Source organism: Mesoplodon densirostris, chromosome 4, assembly GCF_025265405.1.
Source record: "Mesoplodon densirostris isolate mMesDen1 chromosome 4, mMesDen1 primary haplotype, whole genome shotgun sequence".
Taxonomy (NCBI): domain Eukaryota; kingdom Metazoa; phylum Chordata; class Mammalia; order Artiodactyla; family Ziphiidae; genus Mesoplodon; species Mesoplodon densirostris.
The window spans coordinates 98,391,007-98,400,056 of NC_082664.1; the positions used below are offsets into that span (position 1 = coordinate 98,391,007).

The 9,050-nt window shown below is 43.0% G+C and overlaps 1 non-coding gene across 1 annotated transcript; it reads right to left on the reverse strand.

Moving 5' to 3' along the window:
- Positions 1-1,639: 1,639 nt before the first annotated feature.
- Positions 1,640-1,744, reverse strand: LOC132489712 (U6 spliceosomal RNA). Its single transcript, XR_009532095.1, has one exon. It is a non-coding gene; the product is annotated as a U6 spliceosomal RNA (small nuclear RNA).
- Positions 1,745-9,050: the final 7,306 nt, after the last annotated feature.

A 9,050-nucleotide genomic window follows, 5' to 3' on the forward strand; every position in this document is an offset into this window, starting at 1 on the left:
ACCCATCACCCACCCTCTCTCTCCACCCATCAGAACAGCTTATTTTTCGGATGCATTTCAAAGTAGGTTGCAGACACTTCCCTCTAAACATCTCAGCCCTCAGTTTTTAAAGAAACACATGGAAGAGGTTGATAATATTTACTTTCCTGCGCAGTACATTTCTATTTTCATGTTTTGTTCTTATAACCCTGTGAATGAGTTATTTATTCATTAAACTGAGATATAATTGACGTATAACATTATTTTAGTTTCAGGTGCACAACATAATGCTTTGGCATTTGTGTATTTGTATATATTGTGAAATAATCACCACCCTAAGTCTAGTTATCATCCATTACCACACGTAGTGGTAACTTTTTTTTTCTTGTGATGAGAACTTTTGAGATCTATTCTGGTAGCAACTTTCAAATATTCAATGAGGTAGGAAGTTTTAATGCCATTTTACAGGCGTGGAAACTGAGGGTCAAGATGGGTGAGTAATTTGATGGAGCTGTGATTCAATCTGTGTCTTTCACAGCAGATGTCCTCCCCTCCCTAATTTTGATGGCTTCACATTTTACTTGGAATAAAAGCAGAACTTCTCATGCACACGGCCATCCAGGACCCTGCACTGTCTGTCCCCTCCCTCCCTCACCAAAGCAGTCCAGTCTGCTTGGAGATGCATTCCCAGACCACCCTGTCTGAAGTTACCTCCCCTAGGGATGTTTTATTATCATCATATTTTATTTCTTTCTTAACACGTTTCACAATTAGGAATTACCTTGTTTTTACATTTGTTTGCTCATTATCTGATTCTCCGAGGAATGTAAGGATCTCCAGTACCTAGAACTGGGCCCAGAATGAGTCAGCGCTGAAGGAATATATTCATTAAGTGGATGACTGTAGAATTCTGCTCGGCTCACTTAGTTGCTAAGTCTCTAAGATATGAGATCTTGGGACATTAGGGTGTCAGGTCTACAAGCACTGTTGCCATCTTGCTTCTGGTCTGAAGAAAGAGCTAGCCCAGGGAAGGGTAGACCCGAGCAGGAGGCCTGACTAGAACTCCTGGTCCCCACTGTCCTTCAGGACTTGCAGTTTTGTGAGAGTATTTTCAGTTATTTGCAGCTGAAGTCATCCTTTGCCGTTAGCTGACCACTTACCATGTACCCTCACTTTGCTTAACATTTTAGAAATAGTATTTCTAGGCTTTGTAACATTGGAGGCTGGCATTAGCCCCAAGGGTTCCCTTGTGACAATTAGTAGCAGAGACCCCCTCTGAGCAGACGTAGCCGTGGGTCCCACTCACCTCCGCCCAGGATGTCCCTGGTGAAGGTGCAGCCTGAACCCCATTACAAGGTAGCATAGGTGCCATTGCTCCCGTTTTGCAGTGAGGAGACCCAGGCCCAGAGCAGAAGTGACTTGCCCAACGTCACATGGTTTAGCCACAGGCAGAGCTGGGAATCAAACTGTGTCTTTCAAAAGCTCAAACCAACTTTTAAAAACAATGTTTAGTTTTGACTTTAAATGACACATTTGAATAGAATGAAATAAAACCAAAAAATAAACATTTAAAATTGAGCTGTGTTGGTGGATTCTTTCCTCAGGCAAAGCCTCCGGAAATGTTTTCAGTAATTTTTTTTTTTTTGGCTTCGACAATAGACAAAATATGGAATGTGTCATAGATGTGCGTGTCACTCTTGCACAGGGGCCGTGATGATGTTCCTTGTATAGTTCCAATTTTAGTATATGTGTGGCTGAAGCAAACACAGTATGGGCTTTTTTAAAAAGGCTTATTGAGATATAAGTCACACACCATACAGCTTACTCATTCCAAGGGTACAATTCAATGGCTTTTGGTATATACACAGAGTTGTGCAACCACCACCGTAGTGAATTTTAGAATTTTAGAATTTCATCACTCCAAAAATAAACTTTGTACCACTTAGCCCAGTCTTCCCTCCCCCTGGTCCCTGGCAACCACTAATCTGCTGTCTCTACAGAGTTGCCTGCTCTGGACATTTCACGTAAATGGGGTCACACACCACGTGGTCCTTTGTGACTGGCATCCTTCACATAGCATAAGGATGTCAAGTTCATCTATGTGTAGCTTGTACCCATACTTCATTCCTTATCATGGCTGAATAATATTCTACTGTATGGGTATATCACATCTTATCTATTCATTCACTGGTTAGTGGGCATTTTGTGTGTTTCCACTCTTTTGGCTGTTATGAATAATGTTGCTATGAACATTCATGCCCAACTTTCTGTACGGACATATGTTTTCATTTCTCTTGGGTACATACCTAGGAGTGAAATTGTTGGATCATATGATAAATCTGTGTTTAATCATCTCAGGAACGTCCAGATGGTTTTCCAAAGTGGCTTCACCTTTGTATGTTCTCACCAGCAGTGTCTCAGGGTTCCAGTTTCTCCACATCCTCACCAACATTTGTTACTATCTGACTTTTTGGGGGTTTTTGTTTGTTTGTTTGTTTGTTTGTGTTTTTTTTGGCTGTGCCGTGCTGCTGGCAGGATCTCAGTTCCTCAACCAGGGACTGAATCCAGGCCATGGCAGTGAAAGTGCAGAATCCTAACCACTAGGCCACCAGGGAATTCCCTACTATCTGACTTTTAATGACAGCCCTCCTAGTGGCTGTGAAGTGGTATCTTGTGTGGCTTTGATTTGCATTTCCCTGATGGCTAATGATGTTGAGCATCTTTTCATGTGCTTAATGGCCATTTGCATATCTTCACTGGAGAAATGTCTTTTCAGATGCTTTGCCCAGATTTTTTTTGTGTGTGTGTGTGGTACGCGGGCCTCTCACTGTTGTGGCCTCTCCCCTTGCGGAGCACAGGCTCTGGACGCGCAGGCTCAGCGGCCATGGCTCACGGGCCCAGCCGCTCCACGGCATGTGGGATCTTCTCGGACTGGGGCACGAACCCGTGTCCCCTGCATCGGCAGGCGGACTCTCAAACACTGCGCCACCCAGGAAGCCCATTTCCCAGTTTTTAACTGGGCTATTCATCTTTTTATTATTGTCTCAATGCGGGTTTTATTAAGGGAATATGGGGCTGGCTGAAATAGATCACTGTCTGAACCACCTGGATATAGTGTATTGGAGAGCAATGTCTCTCATCTTAGAAAATCAGATTTTTCACATACAGTCTCAAGTAGATCCCAGGTCAAATAAAGAAAATTGGAGTAGGATACACCAAGCCTTGGTAACACTGAGGAAGAATGCTTTCTGGCTGTGTGATCTTGGGTAAATTACTTAACTTTTTTGAGTCTCAGGTTTGGGTCCATTTTATAGGCTGATACTCTTCCTCTCAATCTGTGTGTGTAAGATGATTAGGAAAGCAGCACCTCTCACTCCGCACTAGCCCTGCGGCAGGCAATGCGGTCAGTGTTGCTCCAGGATGGATGAATGCCGTTTCCCTTCTCTTTCTGCTTCTAAAAGCTCAGCTCCAGTTCTCAGGGCTCAGAGGCTCAGATCACTTGAAGGAAAGTCACAGTTATTTCATCAGATTAACCACAATAACTACAGCTCACAATGGTTGGAGGAGAGGATGACTATCCAGATCTGATTTGGCCATGAGAAGCACTAGAGCCCTAAGGATGTTTCAGCAACATTTTCTGAGAGAGGACACCTGGTGGGCAGAGCTTCCTGTACCAGGGTCTTTTCTTTCCACTAGAGGTAGCCTGCAGGGGATGCTGGCCGCCCTGGGGAAATGCTGGCCCCCACACCCTCCACCTAGCCTGTTGGAAGGAAGGGCAGAAGAGGAGGCCACAGGCATGTGCACAGCGTGTGGACACACGTCACCGTGTGCACTAGCACACACGACTCCGTCAATGCCCTGGAATTAGACTCAATGAGATTACCCCTTTGTGAGGAGCACTCAGGGAAGCAAGAGATGGGCAGGCATTTCCTCTGTTCCCTACAGACTGTTTCTCTCATCAACCCAGCCTGGATTTAACTCAGCATTCCTTCCTTCCTTCCTTCCTTCCTTCCTTCCTTCCTTCCTTCCTTTCTTTCTTTCACATTTGTGTAGCATTTCCTCTGCGCCAAGCATTGTTCTCGCCACTGAGGATTCAAATATCAATCCAGCTCCAATGTGCTCATCACCAAGGAAGGGAGAAGTAGATGTTTGTGTACTGAGGTACCAGGTGAGCTTGGATTTAGAAGCTGTGCCAGCATCTTCAATGTCTAGGCAGATATAAAAAATCACCTCAAGATGGGTTCTTCTGATCAGGGAAGAGCCACGGGCATAATTCCTATCGATATGCAAGGGGAGGGACAGTGATACTCACATCCTGGGGGAAGAAGGGACAGGATGTTCGTCTGACACCCACCCCCGGTCTGCCTCCCCCTCCAAGCACAGGTCTGTGGGGGATGCAGCTGGGGCAGGGGCAGGAGTTGGGAAATGCACCAACTTGCCTTAGAAGCCTGGAAGCCTTGCAGAAAAAGAAGGACTGACATTACAACCCTCCCTGGAGTTCAAGGACAGGGAAATTGAGGAGAAGGGTCTAACAGGAGGTCCTGACCAAAGCCTGTGAAAGGAAGGACACCAAGGGTGTCAGAGTGGGAGCTCACAATGAGGGGAGGAGACACAGTGCCTAGTCCTGCCCCAGGCCCATAGCATTTGTGAGCAGGCTCAGGCTGTCCCTGAATTGATGGTGACTGTGATCCAACCTCCCCAGTGTGTCCTTGTGCTTTGGGGGAACAGTGGTAGAGCTTGTGAGTGTGAACTAGGACAGCATGACCTTGAAGTTCAAGTGTGGGACCCCACTCTTTTTTATTTTATTTATTTTTTATTCAGCAGGTTCTTATTAGTTATCCATTTTATACATATTAGTGTATATATGTCAACCCCAATCTCCCAATTCATCCCACCACCACCACCCCTGCCACTTTCCCCCCTTGATGTCCATACGTTTGTCCTCTACATCTGTGTCTCTATTTCTGCCCTGCAAACCGGTTCATCTGTACCATTTTTCTAGGTTCCACATATAAGTGTTAATATACGATATTTGTTTTTCTCTTTCTGACTTTCTTCACTCTGTATAACAGTCTCTAGATCCATCCACGTCTCTACAAATGACCCAATTTCGTTCCTTTTTATGGCTGAGTAATATTCCATTGTATATATGTACCACATCTTCTTTATCCATTCGTCTGTCGACGGGCATTTAGGTTGCTTCCATGTCCTGGCTATTGTAAATAGTGCTGCAATGAACATTAGGGTGCATGTGTCTTTTTGAATTATGGTTTTCTCTGGGTATATGCCCAGTAGTGGGATTACTGGGTCATATGGTAATTCTATTTTTAGTTTTTTAAGGAACCTCCATACTGTTCTCCATAGTGGCTGTATCAATTTACATTCCCACCATGGAACCCCACTCTTGCTTGGACAGATCTGGGCTAGCAAGTCTCTTAGCTGGAAACAGGCAAGTGTGCCTTGCAAGTGTGCACTGGGTCAGTGTCCAACAGGGACAGCAGGTGTCGGTCCAGAAGCCATTGTGCCAGTGGACCAGTCGGACTCTGCATTCTCTCCTCTCCTTTCCTCTTCTTCTTGTCCTCCTCTTATTCTTCCTCCACAATCACCTCTTTCTCCTCCCCTCTCTCTCTCTCTCCCTGGTATTAGAAGTAGAATATCCCTTTGGATCAAGTAAACCCTTCAGTCCTTGGGCAGTTTAAGCTGGGGTAAGGGGAGAATGGGGGTAAGCCTCCAAAGGAGATGTTGGAATTCCAATAGGATCAGGTGGATTCTTAAATGGGTCATTAGAAAGGCGAAAACTAAATATAACTGTTGTCCTTGTCGTCTATGAAATGATTTTGCCAGAAATCCAGGCCTATGATTGAGTAACTTGGCTACTCTATTAGTCAGGAAATGTTAATTTCTTTAACAAAAAATCCTCAGGTCAGTGGGGTTTAAAATATATAGACATGTAATATATGACAATAGTGGTACAAAGAACTGGAGGTGGTTAATGGAACCATAATGTTGCAAGTTTCCCACATTTTATGTGAAACCACTAAAAATGTGGTTCTTAAAAGCCAATAGGGGAATTAAAACGGAGTACTAAAAATAATTGATTAACACAAAAGACAGTAGGAAAGGAGGAATAGAAGATCAAAAAAGAGATGGGACAAATAGAAAACAAATAATAAAATGGTAGACCTAAACCCAACATATCAATATTTGTATTAAGTGTAAGTGGACAAAGCAGACCAATTAAAAGGCAGAGATTGTCAGACTGATGGAAAAGCAATATAGGTATTCCCACTTTTGGAAAGTTCACTTTACCCCACTTTGCTTTTATGAAAGCCCTGTATTAGTACATGTTTCTGCTAACTGAAAGAAAGCTGAAGAGGATTTTCGCTTTTACGAAAAAAGGCAAAAATTGATAATAGTGCTCAGCATTTGTTCTGCAGTGAGAAGTTATAGAGGCAGCATGCACCCTGAGCAGTGAGAGGGGCACTGCCAAGCTCCTTCCCTGGAAACTACACTCAGCACCTCAGCATCAAGCTGCCACAGCTTTGAACTGTGTCTGTGAGCATCTGTGTTTTTTTATTTTTTTGCGGTATGTGGGCCTCTCACTGTTGTGGCCTCTCCCGTTGCGGAGCACAGGCTCCGACGTGCAGGCTCAGCGGCCATGGTTCACGGGCCTAGCCGCTCTGCGGCACGTGGGATCTTCCCGGACTGGGGCACGAACCCGTGTCCCCTGCATCGGCAGGCAGACTCTGAACCACTGCGCCACCAGGGAAGCCCAGCATCTGTGTTTTATCTCAATTTATCTTGTGCATCCGTTAGCAAGATGTGTCCTGAAGTAATTGCTTCTTTGCTTTATGCCATTTCAGCTTACAAAAGGTTTCATAGAAATGCCCTACTTTTGGATAGCAGAGGAAACCTGAATTCCTCTTTATGCTGTTTATGAGAGACACTTTTTAAATGGTTTATTACAGGATATTAAATATAGTTCCCTATGCCATACAGTTGGGCCTTGTTGTTTATCCACTCTATATATAGTAGTTTGCATCTGCTAATCCCAAACTCCCAGTCCATTCCTCCCTGACACCTCTCCCCCTTGGCTACCACAAGTCTGTTCTCTATATCTGTGAGTCTGTTTCTGTTTCATAGATAAGTTCAGTTGTGTCATATTTTAGATTCCACATATAAATGATATCATATGATATTTGTCTTTCTCTTTTTGACTTACTTCACTTACTATGATAGTCTCTAGGTCCATCCATGTTGCTGCAAATGGTGTTATTTCATTCTTCTTTATGGTTGAGTAGTATTCCATTGTATATACATATACCACAACTTCATTATCTGTTCATCTGTTGATGAACATTTAGGTTGTTTCCATGTCTTGGGTATTGTAAAGAGTGCTGCTATGAACATAAAGGTGCATGTATCTTTTCTCACACTTTTAATTTAAAGAAACAGGTTGAAAGTAGAAGAATGGAAAACAATACCTTAAGAAAACAGTAGTAAGTATAAGAAAGCTGGAGTGCCTATAATAATAATAGCCAAAATAGATGTCAAGGCAAAGAGTATTACAAAAGATAACAAGGATCATTTCATAATGATTAAAGGACAAATTCATCAGGAAAACATACCCATTCTGTATGTGTATGTGCCTAATGACAGAGCATCCAAATGTATGGAACACAAACTAGTAAAATTGAAGGGAGAACTAGGCAAGTCCACAGTGACACTTGAAGATTTTTAACACTCTTTTCTCAGTAACTGATAGAACAATTAGACAAAAATATCAGTAATGATACAGAAGATTTGAACACTATTAATTGCCTTGACCTAACTGATATGTAAAGACACCACACTCAACAAGAGCAGAATACACATTCTTTTCAAATGTATCTGGAAAATTTCAATAAAAGTCAAAAGACTAGAACAAAATAAAAACTCAGCAGCGCAGGTTGCTGGGCTGATGTTCAAACAACTCACTGGGTCATGACCTCAAAGCAAGTGTGGGAGAGATGTGTAATTGGAAAGGGACGTTGCAAGTCCTGAGTTGATTCAGGCAGCATTTTGCCTAAGAGATGAGTGGACATAGAAACTGGATTTGAAATAAATCCCTCATATTGTCCAGACTGCCTGTTTCAGTCCCTGAGAATATTTGATAATTTACTTATCACTGATTTAGGAACAAAGGGGGCTTGAACTGGCCTGAACCTCAAATTTCCAGCTCTAGACTTTTCGGGTTTTTTTTTCCCCAGCGCCTGCGAAGAATACTAATTATTCATAAGGAATCAGTCATGTTGACACACAAGATTAAATAATATATGTTCTGTTGAAGGGGCACATTGGGTTATAAAATGTGACATTCCAGATCTCTCTATATGCAGACCTGATGTCTTATAACTTCTAGTCATGGTAAGCCTGCGAAGGTTAGTGATGGTTGATAAATGCCTCTCTTTCTCCCAGAGTGGGACTTTTCCCACCCATTTCCTTATCTTTCTGTGCTTTAATATCATCATCAGTGTGACTGTGAAAAGTGCTTTGGTTGTTTTAGTAATAAAAGAGCTCAGTGTGATTGAGGCCATGGAAACTAATTGTTAAGGTTACTGGAAATTCATAGGACCAGCTCCTTGGAGTAACTGTAAAGAACACTTTTATTCTGACACCTGAGCATCATATCCTGTCTTCTTTTTCTCCAAGTTTCTCTTTCTCCATCTATGCCCTTCCTACTCCCACCAGATACAGACTCCTCAGTCACTGTGATAAGGTGGGAAAGTGATAGCAGGGAAAAGTAGAAGTTCAAAGATAATCTCCCACCTGGGGGTCAAGCTGTCTAGTACTGGGGAGTTTTAAAAGGTGGGAAACAAAAGGAGAGTCTGAGTGTCCAATATTTTTTTTTTTGCAAAAAGCTTTGGAATTTGCCTGTGGTGGGTGCAGGATAACCTCAGAATGTCAGCTCAGCTGTTCAGCCTTGGATCTCTTCTCTTAAAGATGCTTTCCCTGTAAAGTGACTCCACAGATGCCTTGTGTTTGATTCTTTATCATCCATGGCACTGGTGTCTGAGAGGTACTTGTCTCTT